The 20,463-nt window shown below is 43.3% G+C and overlaps 1 protein-coding gene across 2 annotated transcripts in view; it reads right to left on the minus strand.

Moving 5' to 3' along the window:
* Positions 1-20,463, minus strand: part of Sema5a (semaphorin 5A) — a 460,555-nt gene that overhangs the window by 356,123 nt on the left and 83,969 nt on the right. For both annotated transcript variants that reach the window (XM_021182965.3, XM_085832019.1), the window contains exon 2: positions 3,928-4,024. The gene's annotated coding sequence lies outside the window, so the exon portion shown is untranslated. The remainder of the gene's footprint in view (positions 1-3,927; positions 4,025-20,463) is intronic.

Raw genomic sequence — 20,463 nt, forward strand, 5'->3', positions numbered from 1 at the left:
TGTTGCATATAAAGCTGGAACAAGACAAGCCAGGGATGAGAAGTCTGGGCCAACATCTCTGTCCGTGGTCACTTCAATACAAACATGTCCAACCAAAGATAGAGTCTTTACGTGGTACAATATTATTTAGACATTAAAATTAGGTTTCTTAACAATTTGTCATACTTTGAAGCTGCATAGTATAACAAGTGAAGAGTCTCAATCAAACCCGTCTGCCTAGGCTGCTATAATTCCACAAATCGCTCAGAGAGGACATACTAACAGAAATCTCATTAAATACTAGCAGTAGTTCACTTCATGCAGGCATTACTGAAATTTGCATCCTTTTTAAGCATGTATTCCACAATCACCATTCGCTACATGCAAATAATTTATTCATTTTCATTGAAATTATCTGTAAGATACAAATCTCTTTGGTGTTCACAAGATGGCTCAGAGGATAAAGTCACTTTCTTCCATGCCTCACAGTCTGTTCTCAATTCCCAGGACCCACGTGGTAGAGAGAGAAAAGTGACTCCTGTGAGTTGTCCTCTGAACATCATGCAGGCACTATGTCACACACACACACATACACACACACCCCATACACACACACACACACACACACACACACACACACAATCTCACACTCACACACAAGATAAATATATACATACTATAAAATTATTCTTAAGAATACAAGTTCCTCAGCTGTAAAGATATCATATTCAAAGCACAATGCATAATCTAGTAGACTTTACTAGATACATAACCTGTATACAGAGATTACATGGATATAAACACATTTAAGATGAAATACAACAGCAAATTGCAATTTATTTTTCTCAGCTAATAAGATGTCATAGACAGAACTTTTACTTCTACAGGCAGCATTTCAATGTTATCCTGGTGTTACTAAAGCAAAGAGTACATTTCCACTCGGGTAGAGTAAGAATCTGGGAAGGGGAGCTCCTTGGCAAAGGCAAGGACACAAAGCTATCTTCTATCAGGGTCCAAGAGTCAGTGAACTTGACTTAATTCCTCAAGGAAGCCGAGTGAATGGGCTTCCAGTAATATAGCACAGTCAAAAACACATTAAGGCGTCCTTTTAAAAGAAAAAATAGTGCTTTAAAATTATTCCTTTACTTTTCGAGATTCTAATATAATTGTATCCCTCTGCTCCCAGAAAGTCACCCTATGTACTTTCCCTTGCTTTCTTTCAAATTCATGGCCTCGTTTCTCACCTATTGTCACTATACACAAATATGTGTGTATTCCAAATACATCAGTAGAACCTACTCAGTCTGTATCTCCTTACTTGTATGTCTGTGTAAATAGTTCAAAAAATATATTTAAAAAAGGCCAAACAAAAAAACAAAAATAAAAACAAACGAAACCACCTATTTGGATGCATGCGTATAGTGTTGCCAAGTTATCTTTTTCTAAAATGAGTCCTGTAGACACCTACTTTTGCTCTTAGTAAAATAAGTACAGTTAATAGCTCAACATTTTGTTCAACCTAGTTATTTGACAGCCAAAAATAACTGCACACTGCTCCTACGCGTACGTGAAGCAGCATGAAGAGTCCGGGACTGAAAAGGCACAAACACTGGGAATTAGGAAACACCACTGAGCTTGCTTTGTAACTGAGCCACGCATGCCAGGTGTGGAACAAGTCATGCCAAGGGGAAAGTGTTCCTTGAGTTTTACTTTAAATAGCTATAGTTCCGATACCAAAATTTAGCCTAGCACATTTGGGGCATGTAGACTTTTTCAAGGGATGGAGCCCCCAACGGCTTTATTCCCAGGTTTTTGCAGGCACAGTTTTAAGACTTCATTAAAATTTGTGATAGGATTCTATGCACCCATGCTAAATTTTGTCAGGAGATGTAATGGCTCCTGATCTATTCTCATCCTCTCTGTGATGAGATCTTTAAGCACTCCAGAGACCACATAGATAAAAGCTCAGCAAAAGAGAGCCTTGAGGACCACTTTCAGCCTCCCTCCTACCTTTGTAAATAAAGATTTACTGGAACATGGTCATACTCATTCATTTACATATATATTCATTTACAATGTGGCCACTGTCACATTGCAGTGGTACAGATGAGGTGACACAGCAGAGAATCTAAGGCCTCTAGACACTAATGTGTTTATCCCCTACCTCTTCAAAAGAGAACTTTGTCAATTTCTGATTGACAAATCAATTGCTTGAAAAAGCAATTTCTTCCTCTTCAAAAGGGAACGTTGTCAATTTTTGATTGATAAATCAATTGCTTGAAAAAGCAATTCTTTAATACTTGTTGTATACTTTTCTTTAAGAGCCCTGGAATTTTCAGAATGGAAAAAATAATAATAATAGTGCATCATTCCAGAATGGCATGCCCAGTGCTCTAAGTTGGCATCTGGGCTTAGGGTTGAGGGCCATGAGTCCAATCCTGTCTCTGCTCCCGCCTGGGTAGGTAAATTACTGACTCTTTCTGAGACTCAGTTTACTCATCTTAAAGGACCGTGAAAGCATCTGCTTCAAAGACTGAGGGCAAGAAGCAGTCTTTCCTCATCACAGGCCCTGGTAACCCCTGCAACCTACATGAGCTAACAATATCCCCCTATAATGTACGGGCCAAGGCACAACCAAATCACATCTACAGAACTCTATAATATCCCTGGGGCTCTTTCCAGCTCTCTTGCTCTGTGGTTCTCCATGGAGGAGGGACTGAAATGCTCTGTTGCTGGAGTTAGTTGTACTTAGGTACCTTGTGTACCTGAATTTATGTGGGCTACAAACATACACAAAATGTAGCACCTAGACTTGTCCTGTGAAGTGTAGGAATCGGATAGGGGAGTCAGTGTCAGCCAAGCTCGTCTGCATACCAAAAAACTGAATTCTTGAAATCCATTTAGTAGAGATCAGGATGTAAAAACAACAGGGAACTGGCAACACTGTCAAACAACTGCGACAGTAAAAAATACACAGAATGTATATATAGCTGTCACTGGCAATTTTTTTAAATTGGAAAATACAATAAAGTTGCCTACAATCAGACTTAGTTGTGTTGAGAAGTAATTTAATAAAATGGGATGTTCCCAGTGACTAGTTTATGAAAGATAGATCCTTGTCCCTCTCTGTGCCTGTCCCTTTTCATCTCTCCCCCCTTCGTCTCACTCTTCCTCTCTCTCTCTCTCTCTCTCTCTCTCTCTCTCTCTCTCTCTCTCTCTCTCTCTCTCTCTCTCCCCTCCTCTCTCTTCTTCTCCCTCTCCCTCTTCCTCTCCTTCTCCCTACCTCTCTCCCTCTCCCTGTTCCTCTCCCTCTTCTTTTCCCTGTCCCTGTCCCTGTCCCTCTCCCTCTCCCTCTCCCACAGCACCTCCATTCCCTTCCCTCCCTCTTCTAGTCCTAAAGGTGGCCACAGATTTCACATGAGAGGGTACCTCCCAAGTCTGAGACACCTAAGATGGGTTCCCACAAAGGTAGGTTGTTGGACTTTAGATGTCTCAACAATCAGGACTGCTGATTGGAGGCTGAGCTCTGAAAGCAGAGATGCTGGTCTATACGCTCCCAGATGAAGCATATCCCAGAGGACATCATGGGCATTTGAGGCTTCTCTCAGAAGGTACAGGACACCTTAGGAAGTCCCCCAATAGGAAAGTACAATGGCAGATAGACACACCACAAACTAAGGAAGGACACAGCACAGGCACAAAAATGAAACCTGTTAGGCAGTCACAATGTGACTGGGAGCCACCATGACTCACCAGTTCTTTTCCTGTCCTGGAGGTTCCCCAGTGATTTCACAGTGCACTCAGACCCAAATAGCATTACCTTTTTTTAAAAAGTTCTTTTTTCTGAAAGCTGTCATTTACTGCCATTTTTAACAGAAGAGACATCTAGTCTAAATGTGTAGTACTCTTTCTGGGTCTCAGCACTTCCCACTCAGACGTCTCACTTACCGAGGAGAGAGAGGGCAAAGACGTGTAGCCTCGGTCATGAATCACACTGAACTGCACAGCCACATGGGTACCCAAGCCCAGTTGTCACACACCAGCCCTTCAACAAAGAGAGATAGAGATCCAGTTAGTATATATTGAAATACACTGCAGCCTTTGCTTATAAATGCTAGGAAGGTCCATCAATGCCCTGTACAACCAGTACAAGCATCCTTAGCAAGGCTGGAGAGAGCAGCACAGGGGAGCTTGGAGATCATGATTATGAGAAACCTAGCATTATAGACACTGCTGGGCTTATTTCTTTAAAAAGGATAAACTTAAAAACTAATGCTGATGGTTTTCTTCTGAGACTTAATTTAGATTGAATTATTTGCTTAGGGGAGGGGGGAAGGTATGTGTGAAAGAGAGTGGGTGCTGACAGAGGCTGGAGGCTGCAGATTCCCTGGAGCTAGAGTTGTAGGCACCTGTGAGCTTCCTGCTATGTGAGCTGTGAACCAAATGCAGGTTGTCTGCAAGAGCAGTGCACTCCCTTAACTGCTGAGCTGTTTCTCCAGGCTGAGAAAATAAAAATTTTAGTGCTGTTCAACATGTGAAAAAAAAAATCTCATGAAACATCCACAGGGGCCATTATTTCAAATTCACTGGTATTTCCTTTAAAAGTTTGAAAATAAAATGGCGCCCATTTCAATGGTTCCTCCACTGCCAAGCTTACGCAAAAGCACCCAGAATAAAGGGTTGCACAAAGGTCTTCAGAGTACGTACAGCGTAAACTACTCCTGAATTTGAGTTCCCACTGTCTCAGGTCTCTGGGTTTTCCTGCACAATTATAAGATTTCATAGGAAAAGTTATCCAGCAGCACAAAATAAATCTACTTTACCCAAAGCCAGAAAACTCGCTGTATCTCCTCATAAAGTTATTCTATCAGAGCAGGAAAGCCAGGCTGAATTCTAGACGTGTACATCAGAGCTGGAAGTAGGTGACTCCCTACTTGTTATCTGTGCAATAATGTGAAGGACACCTGTCGTGCCCACCAGTGCTGAGCAACAGCTTTCTTTCCTTTCTCCTTATTTACTGTGCCTCTCTCTCTCTTTCTCCTCTTCTCTCAATGGTGTCTGGCTGTTGTACATGTGAAGCACACAGATGTCCTCACTCCTCACCCACACAATAGAGAGCAGCTGCGGCTATGGATGGTGATGGGAAAATGAGAAGACCTTCCAGAACATTCCGGCAATTCTTCCACTCAACGAGCCCCATGTGGCACATGTCAGTGATGATCAAAAGCCAACGAGCTTCAAGCCAACCTCCATAAAATAACCCAAAGTTTAATACAACTGCTGGAATCTGTAGACACCAAAAGTGCAATCTGCTGAAATGCCTTTAGGGGTGTCCTGGATTTCAGGGGCACAGGGACAGTGATTCTATAAAGCTTCTAGCTTCAAGGAAAGCCTGATGGAGAAGATGGAGGATTTGCAAGGAGCAAAGAAGTGACTGGGAGCAGCATGTGGGAGTGCTGGTCACAAAGACTTCCAATCAGGCCAGGTGCAGCTCTGCTCTGCAACATTGCCAACTCAGGGTCTCAGTAGGGTCCTCTTGGCCTGTGACATCATCCTTTGGAAGGGATAAGGTACAGATGCAACTCTTTGAGGATGAAATAAGGGTCAAGGAGCTTTCCCAAAGGTAAAGATGAATAAATGCTCAGGCCAGGAAAATAATGTAAAACACTCAAATTCTTCCTTCCTTTTCATTTCTTTTTTTCTAGCATCACCAATAATATCTCCTTTGGGTGCAGCAACAAGATGCTGAACAGCACAGGTGAATATATGAGTTGATTCTCTTGAAGCCAACAATATGCTGGATAAGAAGCACTACCTCAGTTCTCTCATGTCATAGTCCAGGTATGAGTAATAGAATTGGACAGCTCCATTTGTATCCACTATGGCTTTCTGATTGCCTACTAGTGGCAATGCATACGATTTAAATTAAAACAGGGCAATGGGCCTCCTGTCCAGAGGTCAGAGATGTAGAACTTCACTGGACACATGAAATATGTCCACAGAACAAAGCACTTTCATAATTGACAAATAAGATGAGGCCAAAAAGAGTACTTTAAGAATTGAAGACTGTACCAGGCGGTGGTGGCACACGCCTTTAATACAAGCACTTGGGAGACAGAGGCAGGCAGATTTCTGAGTTCGAGGCCAGCCTGGTCTACAGAGTGAGTTCCAGGACAGCAAGGGATATACAGAGAAACCCTGTCTCGAAAAACCAAAATAAATAAATAAATAAATAAATAAAATAAATAGAATTGAAGACTGGTGGTAGAAACAAAGATATTGCTGGAGAGCATCTCTGCTAAGTTCAAACAAGGACAGCCACAGCCAGGGCAGTCAGTCAGCCCCAGAACAGCTTTTCACTGTAAAACCTGCCTCTTTCCCTTTTGAATACTCAACTGTGATGGACAGACTTCCCGTGGTGGAGGAAAGCACAGCTTCCTTCAGAACCTGATGGATGAATACAAAGACCCTGCCAGCAGCAGTGCCCATCCCAACAGTGAAGCGGAGAGCCACTAGCCATACACCAGATAGCTAAGCTAGCAACATCAACCTTCTTCTGAGGCTCCACAATTATCCAACCAGGCCTTGAACCACTTGAGGGACAGTTCAAAGGCACACAACAGAGGCTCGGGTGCACGGGCTCAGGTGCAGCACCTACGGTAGCATGCCATGCTCTTAGCAGGAGCCAAGTTACAGGAACATTCCTGGAGATGGAGACACCTAGCTTGCTCACAGGATTTGGTTACAGTGAAGACATAAACCAGCAGATATATAAGTAACAGATCATTTAGAGATATTCTAGAAAACCGAAGGAAGTCAAAGGAATGAGGTTGTATTAACCCAGAAGCACACCCACCTGATTTAGTAACCTCAGTTTCCCCATTTGTCTTACAGCTCACTGGCGTCACTCTTTTCTCTTTCTACTCAGTATCGACCTTGATACCATCAACCTTTGAAGTTTACAGAACTGCTATGGGGAAAAGATCTGTCTCTAGAAGTATAAGTGCAGAATCATCACTAGAACTCTTGTTGATACACAAATATTTTTTTCCCAGAAGTTTCATCCCATAACTACCTCCATGGGTTCTTAAAATGTCTCCATGTGGAAATGATGGTGTAAAATGTGAGCATCAGTTACAGCTTACTAAGTGCACATCCGTGCCTGGATTTGAACATGCATATGCTTTAATCCTCTCTGACCACTCTACTCGGCAGGAGGTAGTGTGGACTTATTAATTCCTGTGGTCACACTGGAAATTAAATGAAAGTAGACAGACTTTCTACCAAGTGTTATAGTGTCTAAAAGACACTTTACCTGATAAAGGTTTGAGAAAACTATAAATGGCCAGTGGCAATGTCATGTCCTCAGTATATAGATGCCAAACACCAACGATATACAGCACATCCTGATGACAGTGTACAGGAAGGAGGTAGAACACAAAGCAGGAAGGAGCTGTGCTCTCAGGAAGCCACACAAGACACTGTGTGATGCTTCTGTTACGTAATTCAATAAATACCATGAAACTATGAGTGGGGCAGGGAGATATGTTATTGGCAGATAAAATAGTTAAGAACGCTAGCTGCCCAGGGGGAAATGCCAGATAACATGTGCTCCGATAGATATGGGAAGAGAGTAGAGTAAGAAAAGAGGTGATGAAGTATGTCCAACTGATAAATTACAAATGGAGCAAATAGCAAACCCATCAACAGTGCCCAAGGATCATCAGCAGTAAGGGAAGAACCATATTGGTCAACACACACTTAGTTGAAGCATGAGTTCCAGTACTATCATTTGTGCTTGGTGTATTGATGGAACTCCTGCACAGGGCCTCCCCAGAAAGGACTCCATAAGAATACACAGGAGGTAGATGTGATTAAAAGAAAGCAGTTCTGCTAAGGGGGAAATTGGGATCACAATGAACTAGGAACCACAGGCAGAAAGATGGCCTTTTATCACGTATCATGGGAAATAAGAAAAGGCAAATACATACATACATACATACATACATACATACATACATACATACATAGAATCTCCTATAAGAGCCTAAGGAGGGCTGACCACCAAAATGTAGAGGCAGCAGAGAAGTATCACGCAGGTGAGTGTGTCCACCATCACATCAAAGCTACTACCACACATGGCCAATGGGTTAAAGACAGAAAGGAGTCACACTAGCCTCTGCTAGATGGCCAAAAAAAGATGACAAAAAGATTATAGGGGATTCAACTGCAGAAAGAGAGGAGACTAGATCCAAAGGAAAGAAGAGGCACTAGTGGTCAGTGGAGTACCAGGAGCTTAATCATGGCAGTTCTGCTGAGGACAGGACAGGGAGGTATGAGGCAGGCCAGAGGCCAAGCCAGACCTTTAATTATTAGAAGATATGAAGAAATTGTTAACTCTGCAAATTGCAAAGGTAAGTCTAGCCCAAATCAGCTCTTGACAGGTATCCTTTAATGTTCTACCTGATAATGGTCCCTTTGGATTTCATGATGCTGTAATCCATGGTGGCCTGTGCTGACAATGGGGTCTGTGGTGTGTGCTTTGTGCCACACTTGTGTGTCTGACTTCAGCCTGAGAGGTAAACTAGGGTCAACCACAAGGGCTATCAGCCACACCCACCTTATCTGTTCCCAATAAAAAAGAGGGTTTGCTTCCTTGAGTGACAATTTTGTACTAGAACTAAACACTGTCCATTTGACCCCACTGTGGGGTAGGCAGAAGGTAAGCCCATCTTTCCCAGGTCCCATACTACTACACATTTTCCCCTGTTTCTCCTGCTGGTCTTTCCCTTTGACTAAAATTAGCTGCAGCTATGTGCCTAACTGCTTTTCTAGGTTCTGTGAGTCTTTCTAGAAAAATACTTCAGTCATCCTCAAGTGAGATTGAGAACTCCTGTCTAGAAGAATGCTGTAAAAGGAGAGTTTAAATTCAAAGAACTTAAATGTTTTTTTTAAATAAAAGCTAGATTTTCATGGCTACATGGAAATGTAAAATACACAGAAGAAATCTCAAAGATGGTTCAAGTCTGGAATGAGAAGGTTTAAAGAAAGAGGCACCTATTAAAGAGACTGACTTCACTGCAGACATGGCTAAGGGTTCCCTCATGGCTAGCTGTGAGGTTTGGAGCCACAAAAGCAACATTTAAAGCTCACAAGCCAGAACTAGCATTTCCATTATTTTATGCATTCACAATCAAAATATATTTCATCTTCCTAGATAAACTTTAACTACCTACAATAAATTTTTAAACAATTTTAAAATAGGAGTATCAACTGTGGTCCATTTATCTTATAAGACATGAGCTATATCTGGGGGGTGGGGGAGTGGACCTCAGGATACATTGTATCAGAAGTGAATGCCTTTGACTTTTACAGTAAGATGAACAATGAAGACCTGACTCTTCTGTCCAGGAATTGAAACCTGATGTGAATGAAGGACAAGAGCCTCCCAGTGTGTGGCTTGGTGATCATGAAACCAAGAGGTAGGCCTATGAGCAGCAGACTCCTAGTGGGATGCTGAGAAGCAGAGTATGGGGGGGGGGGCGGTGGCAAGGGGGTGTATGGAATGGCTTTGGGAGAGCAGTGCCAAGCAGGGAAGGATGTCCCAGTATTTGCCATGAAGCCACTATGGCACATGTCCAAGTGCAAAAAGGTTCTGAGACACATGCCAACGGCTCACGGGGGGATGGAATGATAGATTGAATGGTAAGGCCCAGGCACACCACTCTGCCTTGTTCTTACTCTTTGACCTCACTGTGTGAGGTCTTCTCTAAAGAAAGGCATATCCTACCAGACAGCTCATGGGAGAAACCAGTCACTAGTGCTTAAGGAAAGAGATGCTGTCATTATAATGGTCAGTCATGCAGGAGAAGGAAGGAAGGTGTGAAAGGGGAACAGAGTAAAAGCCATCAAGAGAAAAATGTCATAGGGGAGAGTGGATGGAGGGGTAGGGAGAGAGATAAGGTGGGGGTCGGGGGGCACGGGTACAGAAGACCCAGCACGATACAGCCCTTTCCTCTAAAATACCGAATACTTTTCCATAGTAAGTAGATTCTCATTGCCTACTTTCTAAAATATATTTCACTGTGAACATTTGAAGTTTACAAAATGCTGCTACTGATGACAAGGAGAGTGGAGTGGTAGCTGCAGTGGAGCAAGCTGGGTATAATCTCAGCTACCTGGTTTCAGTGACAGGAGCAGCTAGAATTGACATGATCGTCTCCTACCCTACAGCTCCTAACTAAAGGCCTCATGGTAAATATTAGATCCCAGTAGATCAGAATCCAGCAGCAGGAATTAGGAGACAAGGAGGCAAGGGGAGGCAAGGGGAATAGGGGAGGAGGGGAAGAGGGGGAGAGGACTACCTCTCAGGACCTCTTGGTCTTTTGCTTTCACTGGCAGAACCTCTTCCCCATCCCCAACAAGCTTTCTCAAATATCTCAGTATTCAAAGGAAGTATGTGGTCCACACAAAGCAGACTGTAAGAGGCCACAAGTCCTACATGACAAAGACAAAATGTAATATGTATACATTTGAAACAAAGGTGTGTGCATGGTAATAAGGAAACATGGTGTCTAAAACAGAAAACCCGTGTTCTGCCTCTGCCCAGCAGCTCACGTGGGCCAGCCATATTTTTTCTGCATTCATTTTAAGATAAGATGAGATCAAGAATTGCACACAAAGCACCATAAGGGAGGCCACTGTCCTCCAGGAATTGCTCATCTAGAAGTGGGCCTTGCCAAATTACAACACTCTCCTGTGTAGCCACCTAACTGTGTTCTTAAGAAATAGTACTATAGCCGGGTGGTGGTGGCACACGCCTTTAATCCCAGCGCTCCGGAGGCAGAGGCAGGCGAATTTCTGAGTTCAAGGCCAGCCTGGTCTACAAAGTGAGTTCCAGGACAGCCAGGGCTACACAGAGAAACCCTGTCTCAAAAACAAACAAACAAACAAAAGAAATAGCACTATACATTAATCAAAACCATTTAATAAAGAACCTGCTTGGCAATTATCTCGCATGGATTTGATGCTGAAGTCTTTAGATTTCACTATTCGGTCTCTAGATATCTTGGGACAGGCTCAGGGAACCCAGAGGCCAGAGCCAAAAGTAACAGAGACCTCATAGGAATGGCCCTTTTCCATGTGTCCATGTGAGACCCAGGCCAAGGTCATACAATAACGCAAAGATTGGGCTCTGAGACCCTCAGAGAATAATTCTAATTTGCTAAACAGAACAGCGGACACTTCTAAAAGTTCCATCTAGACAGTGAGGGGCACAGCAGCCAAATGTGTTCCCTCTTAAGAGTCTTCACTCCCAGGTCCAGCCTGAGCTGCCTCCCTCCATTACAGAAGAGTCAAGGCAGCACACAGAGGCTTATAAACAATAAACACAGGCTGAGAATCCACAGAAAAGGGAAGACAGAAACAATTTCCGCTCTGAGAAAGCTGGCCAATCCTGAACACATTTGGGAAGAAAGAAATCCAATTGTTCTCCACTTAGTCTTCCTGAAGATTACCCTTCAGTGAGCACTTGGAGCTGGTAGTAATTGCTGACCCTGGAACCAATGCATTGTCTCGATGGCTGGAATAAAGCTAGAGAAAAACACTCGCTCTGGAATGTCTCCCAGTGGGGCAGTGCAGTGAGCCATGTTCTCGGCTGCAAAGAGCCATGGGAATAGATGGAAAAAGAGAGGGCCACGAACCACTACTGAAGCAAACGTGTTCCCAGAGATCAAGAAACTGTCCAAAATAAGAAAACTTTCAAAACTGACTTTTCATGGACACGAGGTTTCATAAGAGTGGAATACATTCTTCTTGAGGATACCATGAGCCACGTTCTCAAAGAGTGAGCTTGCTTTTCATGCAGGCAATTTTGAAGTGTTTGCACAAAGTAGTTAATTTGCATGGGCAATTGGACTATCAGCTTTTATTTTGACAGCTAAATTGATTCATCCTTCTAGGCTAGCATGTCAACACTGGGAAAGGGGGGCGGAGGTCCGTTCACGCTGTGGCCTCTTGAGTGTACAGACTCAGAACAACTCATTTACCAAGGCTCAACCTGCGAGCAGCAGCTTGAAACAACAAGCAATTTTAACATGAAGATCCAGCTCTACAGGGCTGAGGTTAGAGGTCATTGGCCCAGCATTAACCATATGCACAAGGCCACAGACTGTACCCCCTACACACAGACATGCACACACACACACACACACATATACTGGGAAGCAAAGCAGAACTCTGCTGAGCCAAAAAGAAAGGGCCCAGGCTGACCCCCACAGCAGTCCTCTATAAAAGCATAATTTGCAAAGTCAGGCAGAAGGCAGACAGGCATCTGTTGCTAGGGGTTGGCGGATGAAGGGAAATGGAGGCTTATTTAGCCTTGGGAAGTTGGCTAGCTGTGAGATTTCCAGTGAATTCTGAATGAAATGACAAGTGTTAAGTCATTCAGTAAAACGTTTTGCTACAAAAATAACAAGTAGGAGGTTTGTAACAAGTTTTTTTGCTACAAACTCAACATAGATAATTAAAAGGATGCTTCTCTTTAACTCAATGGGAAGAAAAGACAGTCCAAACCCACAAGACTAGCCGGCCATGTGTGCAGTCAACTCTGATTCATCAGTACCTTTGTTTGTCCCATAGGTATGAGCCAAACGTCCCTGCCTTATGTAGATAAGGTAATCTGAGCTCCCAAGTTATTTTTCCTGGAAGACTCTATGAAATGTTTCTGCATATCCAGGCATATAATGAGAAGTCTTTCCAGAATACTCATCTCTCCGAAGACATGAAAATAAAACCTTCGTCTCACTTTAGAACTGTTGCACGAAGTCAAGTTACTCAGGACTAAGAGCTACCCAAACATTTGCTCACATTTTATTGAGAATGTAACCCTTGGTGGGTGGGAGTCTTGCCTCAAAGATGTGATCCTGTGCATTTGTCATTTCTCAATATAAATTAGTGACAAAAAAACCAAAAAACAAAAAAAAAAAAAAGAAACAGGCTACTTTGCATTAGGCCAGCTGGATCTTATCTTGCCATATTTTGAGTCTGTACTGTGAGGGAACAAAAAAGAAAATGTTTTTTTTTTAATTGGCTCTCAGTCATGCCATCCATTTTTGGCACTAACTGTGCTGAAGCTCCCTTCCAAGCAGAGACACCAGGCAGCTTCACTAGTACCCTAAAGCGCCCATGTCACCTGCCTTTGGTTTTGAGTGCTACCATTTGCCCAGGCAAAAGACCCATCCTAGAGGTTCTGAGCAGAGCAGATGGATACACTACCTGCGAGCAAAAGGTGCTGGTCCACATTCAAACATTCTGAGGGAGGGACACTCTCCAAGGAACCCAAGAGGATGTACTTATGTCTTTCTTAGTTTCAGTCCAGGTATGATCATTATAAGTTACTGCGTGGAGGACACTCAGAACTAGAAGTACCAAATGGCCCAGAATTCTCCTTCCTGGCTGTACATCCAAAGGGAAGGAAATCAGTATGGAGAGGAGACCTCCAAAGCCTCACATTGAGTGAAGCCGTTTTCATAACCACAAGAAATACAATTAGCCCAAGCTTCCACTGACTAATGAATGAGACACTCATCTCCTACAACACTTACTATTCACCCTTTAAACAGGATGAAATTCTACCATGTGTGTCAAAAGACAGAAGTTAAGGACATTACACAAACTAAATAAACTAGCCATAAGGAGGCAAATGTCATGAATTATTCCAAGCATAAGTTTAAAAGAAGGTTAACTGCATGGAAGTGTGGGGTAGAATGGTAGTTATCCAACACTAAAAGGGAGGAGACAGAAAAGTTGGTTCCTGGGGAGGGGCAGCAACATACACTTGGGAAGATTGGGTTCTGGAAGTTTTAACACCTAGCAGTCAATGACAAAACAGTTCAAATCGGCTGGAAGAAAAAATAAAGTAGATATTCCAATAAGCTAATGATCCTGTTTGATCAAAACCCACTGACTACATAGTGAAAAGACCATGCCTTGACCCATACACACAAACACTTATTATGCATCCATAACAAAGAGAGCAATTGGAGTTTGGTTTAACAGTAACCTCACGTCTTCATCCCTTTACCTAATGTTGCACTGCAAGTTAAAATAGAAATAGAATGATTAAAAAGTAGAAGCAGACTCACAACTTATCCTAGGAAATTTCTTACTTTAATAATTATTACAAGAGCCACAGTTAACCTTGAGAAGCACAGTCAACCTACATCATTCCAGTAAATGAAATGGAAGCAAGGCAGTCCAGCTGGCTGCACAGAGGCCCATAAAAATACAGAGGGCTGTATTCAAGAGAATAAGGAGAAGATATCCCATCCTGAAATGTCCATCTTTGTGGGAGTGGGTAGCACAAGGGAGTGGGGTAAGCAGGTATTGGCTTACTATATTTTTCTCTTTTCTATCGACTCTGCACTCCCCTGGGAAGCTTGAAGCCCTTTGTCGTACCCAGGTACCACATGTACCCGTGTAGCTCATGCACTGACTTACATCCCAGAGCTCACCTTTCCTGCCCTTTCACTTAATATCACATTGTAGTGACTTCATCATGCACATGGTTCGCCCTTCTTCCTGGCTCCCTCAAAGCCACATGCCCCAGGGATCCCAGTGGAAGACAGTTTTCTCTCTACAGCCACGGGTGCCTCTAGCAGCTATTATGTTCGTCTTGCTCCTGGATGTCACTGACCCGCAGTGAACAGGGGATCTATTCCTAGCTGCCTTGGATCCTGATACCAGGTTAACTAAACAGGAGTGTTCAGTGAAGACAGCATGAAAACAAATTCTTCTTCACCTCTCAAGGTGGATGTAGATATTCACAGCACAGCTTGCCCTAAAGTATACCTCTAAAAGGCTCCTCCAGTTTGACGACATTTTATCCACCCTGCTCTCTGACCTTCCAATGTTAGTCAGAATCACACAGAAATACAGAGAGACCTGGTGATGTCTAAAGATTGCCCCCTCCTCATGCAGGTCTTCTAGAACACACTGTCCAGGTGGGTATTTGGCTGGGAAGGCAAACTTTCCTACTGCTCCACCCAAGTATTTCTAGTCTCCAAAGATGCTTCTCTGTGTAATTTATTAGAAGCCATTTGCTTTCATTAGAGCTGAACTGTGTCCGGTCCATTCAAGAAGGAAATTTCAAATCTCTGGAGATGTTCTAGTGCAGAGAAACGGCTCTCTTCCCTCTGTTCATGCACAAGTCTGATAGCTACGGGGATGGCCCCTTCCCCTCCTCCATACCCTCCATCGTCTGAGGGTGTCAGAGACTAGTGGCCTTCTCGGGGCTATCACATGATGATGTAAAAAGGGAGAAGGAGAGCAAGTTTGTGGCCTAGTAGGAAAACATTGCTTCTACTGCAATACAAGCATTAGCTTTGAAAGGCTACCTCTCCTGACTTCTACAATTCCCTCAGCAAACCCTTCTGTACAGATAGCAGTGTAACTGACAAATGAACACTATTCCAGTTAATGATAGCGTCACAAGAGTAAATCCATACTGGTCATGAGTGACAGCATAGTATCTAGGTTTGTCATCCTTCTTCTTTAAATTTGTGACCCCGAGGGTTGAATGCATGCCCTGTGCTCACTAAGCAAGCACCTCAACACTTAACTTCAACTCCTGCACAGAGCTCCCGACTTTCCAACTTTGCTGCAGATTCTCTGAAATCGCGGGCTTCAGGCTCCTTGTACACCAATGTTCTGAAACCATCCAACCCTTGCTATCTGGGTATCCCTCCAAAGCTATCCATCAACCTCCAGGCTTTCTTCCTAGCTAGCCACCCATAAAAGACTCAATTTTACTGCTTCTGGTCCTTTTGGATAAGATCAAGTATAAAAGTCTGGAGTCACTGTCCCATTTCAATTTTATATGTGGCTTTAGAAGAAATGTATGTGCTCTTCCTAAAAATAAACAGACATCATAATATGAGCCATTAAATAAAAAGTTCTTGCAAATATTTTAAGTACTTTGAGCTTTATTCCAAATGCATTTCTTAACCTTGACTTTATTATGTGTTTGATTTGGTTCATTCACAGTTATGAATTCCCATCAACCACTTTCTAGATGTAAAGACACAAGAGTACTCCAAAAGTAATAAGCCTAAGCCTGGACCCCAGAGGTGTACAGAAAGGCTCGCATAACTCTCTGCAAGAGAAGGGGAAAAGAGTGAGGAAACCAAGCCAAGCTGCAGCAGTCCCGCAGAATTGCCTTTGTTCTCGGATTGCTTTCTCAAACCGTATAAACTCAAGTGTTAAACTACAAGGCTCGTGCCACATTATGTTTCTCATCCATCTCTTCCCTTGGACCAGCAGACATCCAGAAACTCAGCAGACTGCTAATATAAAATCCGCCCATCTCTCTTCACACATCCCAGGAGGAAAACGATGGGATCACAGACCACTGGAGCAGTCACTGAAGACACTGGGGAAATTAAACAATGAACAAAACCCCATATTCAAACAGAAAGCTGAGAACACTGGGGAAGAGGAGAGGATGGGGGGAAAAAAATGTTTGCCCCGTGGGCTGTTTAGTCCTTGATGTGCATCTGATTGCTCTGCAGAGAAGGGACATTGCTGTCATTACTGTCTGACAATTACCTAACCCGCAACCTATTTTTAAGTGCTGCAGAAGAGAAACAGATCTGAAAAAATAGCATGGAATTTTGGTGACAACTGCATAGTTCAAGGACTTCTAAGGTAAACGCTAGGCCATAGGCAATGATACGGTGTTTGGCCAGCTGCTGATAAGCCAGAGCCTGCTCCTCCAAATCTGCCCTCTACCATTTTCATATTCTAGAGTACATAGAGCCCTTCACCAGCTGCTGAGAGAAAACCTGAACACAGCAACTTTGAAATGAATGAGTACTTTCCTGAGTCCCCTCTGATAGGAAGCTCAAACAATACCAGCTGCCGTGGTGCCTTTTCTTGCTTGGTCAAGGGTGACAGACATGCCACATTCTGAGCAGATAGGTAGGAAGGTCTGAACAGCAAATATTAGCCATGGCTCTAACCAGTAGTGGAAGAACAAAATAGTCTTTGGGAAATATGATTAATGGGAGGTTAAACTATACATCTGATCCACTTGGTATCACAAGACAGACTCTGACTATAAATGGGCGTATCCCTCACTACCTCCAGATGCCTGTCCATCAGCTTTCTGTTGTTGCCTCTACCACAGCTCGTGATGCTCTGCACGTCTCCTAAAGCAAAAAATAACCTTTTAAAGTAAGCAAGGACGGAGGAGTCTCCACTACAAGAGTGTTGCACCTCCAAGAGCGACACTCTGGAGACTGTCACTTTTCAGAAGATGTCTTCATTCTGGCTGAAATCATCAGAGGGAGTCTCTTTCTGTCCAATGCCAACAGGCTTTGACAGAAGTATGATTGTCAAGGAGAACTCACTGCCCTTGGCTGGAGGCTAGGCAGGAATCCCAAAGCTGTCCCTGCTGATCACCAAAGTCTGGGAGCTTTGCAGGGAGTGGCTACTGAGTCACAGTCATCTTTCTATAGCACTTGACAATGTACCCGCTCTCCAAGCAAAGCACCTGATCTCAGATCTCCACTCTGACTCTGCCTCAATTGCATTTCACAGGAGGAGCAAGACTGGCATTTTAATTTGTAATTATAGCTCAGGACTACTTGAGATCAAAGTCATGCTGGGTTCTCTTTAAAAGAGAAATTGGGAGTACCATATTGGGATGGTTTGAAAATGGCCTTCATAGGTCCATAGGGAGTGACACCATTAGGAGGTATGGCCTTATTAAGTAGGAGGGGCTTTGTTGGAGGAAGTGCATCACTAGAGAGGGTGAGCTTTGACATGCCAGAAGCTCGAGCTGGGTCACTGTCTCCCCTGCTACCTGTGGATCCAGATGTAGAATTCTCATATCCTTCTCCAGCATCATGTCTGCCTGCATGCAGCCATGCTTCCCACATGATGATAATGTACTACACATTAGAACTGTAAGCCAGCCCCAATTAAATGATTTCCTTTATAAAAGGTGCCCTGGTCATGATGTCTTTCACAGCAATAGGACCCTAAGACAAGTATTAAACAGTAAAACAGGAGTTACCCAAGTTTCATCATTCAGCCAGCTCCTGAAGGTGCTACTGTAGATGCTACAAAGTCCACCAAGGCCAGGACAGAAGCAATAAAGCTCTTGCACAGTGGAGCCTCAGAAGACAGACGTAGAGCTCAGAATCAGCTGCAGAGGTATGGTATTCATCACCCAGGGAGAAGGAACATGCTGAGAGCTGCCTCACAGGGAGATTTACCAAGAGCATCAAAATAGGTCCCATATGATTATGGGATGATAATGACCTAAAAACCAAGGATGAGTTAGAAAGAGAAGATACTTCTTGGCTCTCTTACCTCTGAGCATAACTTCCTACCTTGGTGTCACCAAATGTTGCTTCTTTCACAGAAAAACAACTTCTCACCAGGCTAAGGCAATACAGTTGGTCCTCCTAACACACAGATTCATCTGTTAACTTAAATTTCTGCCTTCCAAATCAGTCTTGTTTGAATCACTTCCAGTCATTCACTGAGAATATCAGGACGATAGTCCTGAGTCTCCCAAGTATACATCTGAGCTGCAGTCTAAGTGCAGCTCTCTGCCTCTTTATCCCTGTTCTCCTACAGGGAGCCAGAGTCACAGGATCTTCAGTGACACATTTGTTGCACTGTGTGTGTCTGTGTGTGTGTATCCTTATTACACATGCAGGTATATATTTGTGTGAAGGTCAAACTCTTCATATCATTCTACAAATGCTATCACATTGTTTTTTAAGTTTGGGTTTGTTTGTTCATTTTAAGATAGGGTCTCACTACAGAGCTGTGGAGCCAGATGGCCTGGAACTCATCAAGATCTTCCTGCCTCTGCCTCCACAGTGCTACAATAAAAAGCATACACCACTAGGGTCTTCTCAAAACAGAGTTTCTCTATTGGCCAGAAACTCATCAACTAGACTAGGCTGGCTCCTTAGCAAGCTCCTGAGATTTTTCTACCTGCTCCTCCCCAGAGCTAGGATTACAGGCAAGCATCATTACCTGTGGCCCTTGGAATCATATTCTGTTCTTCATGTGTGCAATGGAAACTTCTTATCAATCCAGGAAGCTACTCACCCTCACTGTAGTAGACTGTGTCGGTTATTAACCTGATTAAAATTTTGCCAAAGCAGTGCTGACATGTGTTCTACTTTTCCTGAGTACAAGGCTATAAGACCCCCCCAAAAAATGCTAAGCAAGTACTGTTCAATTAGTAATTATCATTCAATTATTCATAAGGTTAGAACAACAACAACAACAAAACACTACATAGGGCTGGAGATATAAACCAATGGGCAAGACAAGGTTCCAAGCACCCAAGAGCTGGGTGTGGACATGGCATCTTTAGCCTCAGCACTAAGGGATGCAGAGATGGGATTACTGGGTCTTGATGGCCAAATGACCTACCCTGAACAAAGGACAAACTCTAAGTTTAGTGAAAGACTCTGTCTCAAAAGAATAAAGGGGTCACTCAGAAAGGACATTTATATATTCTTCTGGCTTCCACATATATGAACATGGGGATATATATATATATATATATATATATACTAATTAAAACCTACAAATGTGACTATTCTGTGGTCAACTGATGTAAATTTTGTGCCCAATCCAACCCCATAGTTTTCCTGAGAACAATGGTTCAGTATTTGTTAGTTCAGGATTTACAAAGACTTAGAGAAAATACCACGGATAACAGAATGGGTTATGCATGCTAAAGGGCATGGGCAACAGCTGAAAAGCAGCACCTGCTCCCCAGCTCTGCATAGAACAGAACAGCACAGGCAGATGAAGGAAGACTGCAGGACTGAAAAAAAAAATAGTGGACTACAGATGACACAGAAGACCAGCCAGATCAGATGCACAGTGGGAGACAGGGAGGTCATAGAACAGAAACTCAGGAGACACAGCTGCCCACACATTCTCAAAGCAAGCTGTGGCTGTGTGTCTAAGAGGAGCCCATAACTCACCTTGCTACCAGCAAGGTAAGAGAGCCCCAGGAGCCTGTCTGTCTGGCGCTAACCACCATGGGAAATGACCTTTGTGAAGTCATCCTGCAGTGCAAATGAGGTCCCAAAGAAACAGAAATCTGGGTGGTTAATAGGCATCAGGGAGGATGGGCTGGTGGCTAAGGTCACTGGTGGAATAAGAGCCCAGGTTTTGGCTCAGAGGGCTTCTTATGGCTTTAATTACGCCAGTGCCATGCGAACCACCTCATCTAGTTCTCATTAGAGAAGGGCAATCTTTGTTCCCTGGATTTAAGCAATGATTACAATCTAAAAGAATTGATTGTGCCTCATTATGCTGGAGATAATATATTCCTGATGATTCAGGCCATTAACTTGAACCTCTAAATACCAACACAGGTCATGCAGCACCCCTTTAATGTATTCCCATCTGTTGTGCATCTGATAGGAAAAGGTGTTCCTAACA

The sequence above is a fragment of the Mus caroli genome, unplaced genomic scaffold (genome assembly GCF_978045245.1).
Source record: "Mus caroli unplaced genomic scaffold, Mus_caroli_1 scaffold_16, whole genome shotgun sequence".
NCBI classification, from domain to species: Eukaryota; Metazoa; Chordata; class Mammalia; order Rodentia; family Muridae; genus Mus; species Mus caroli.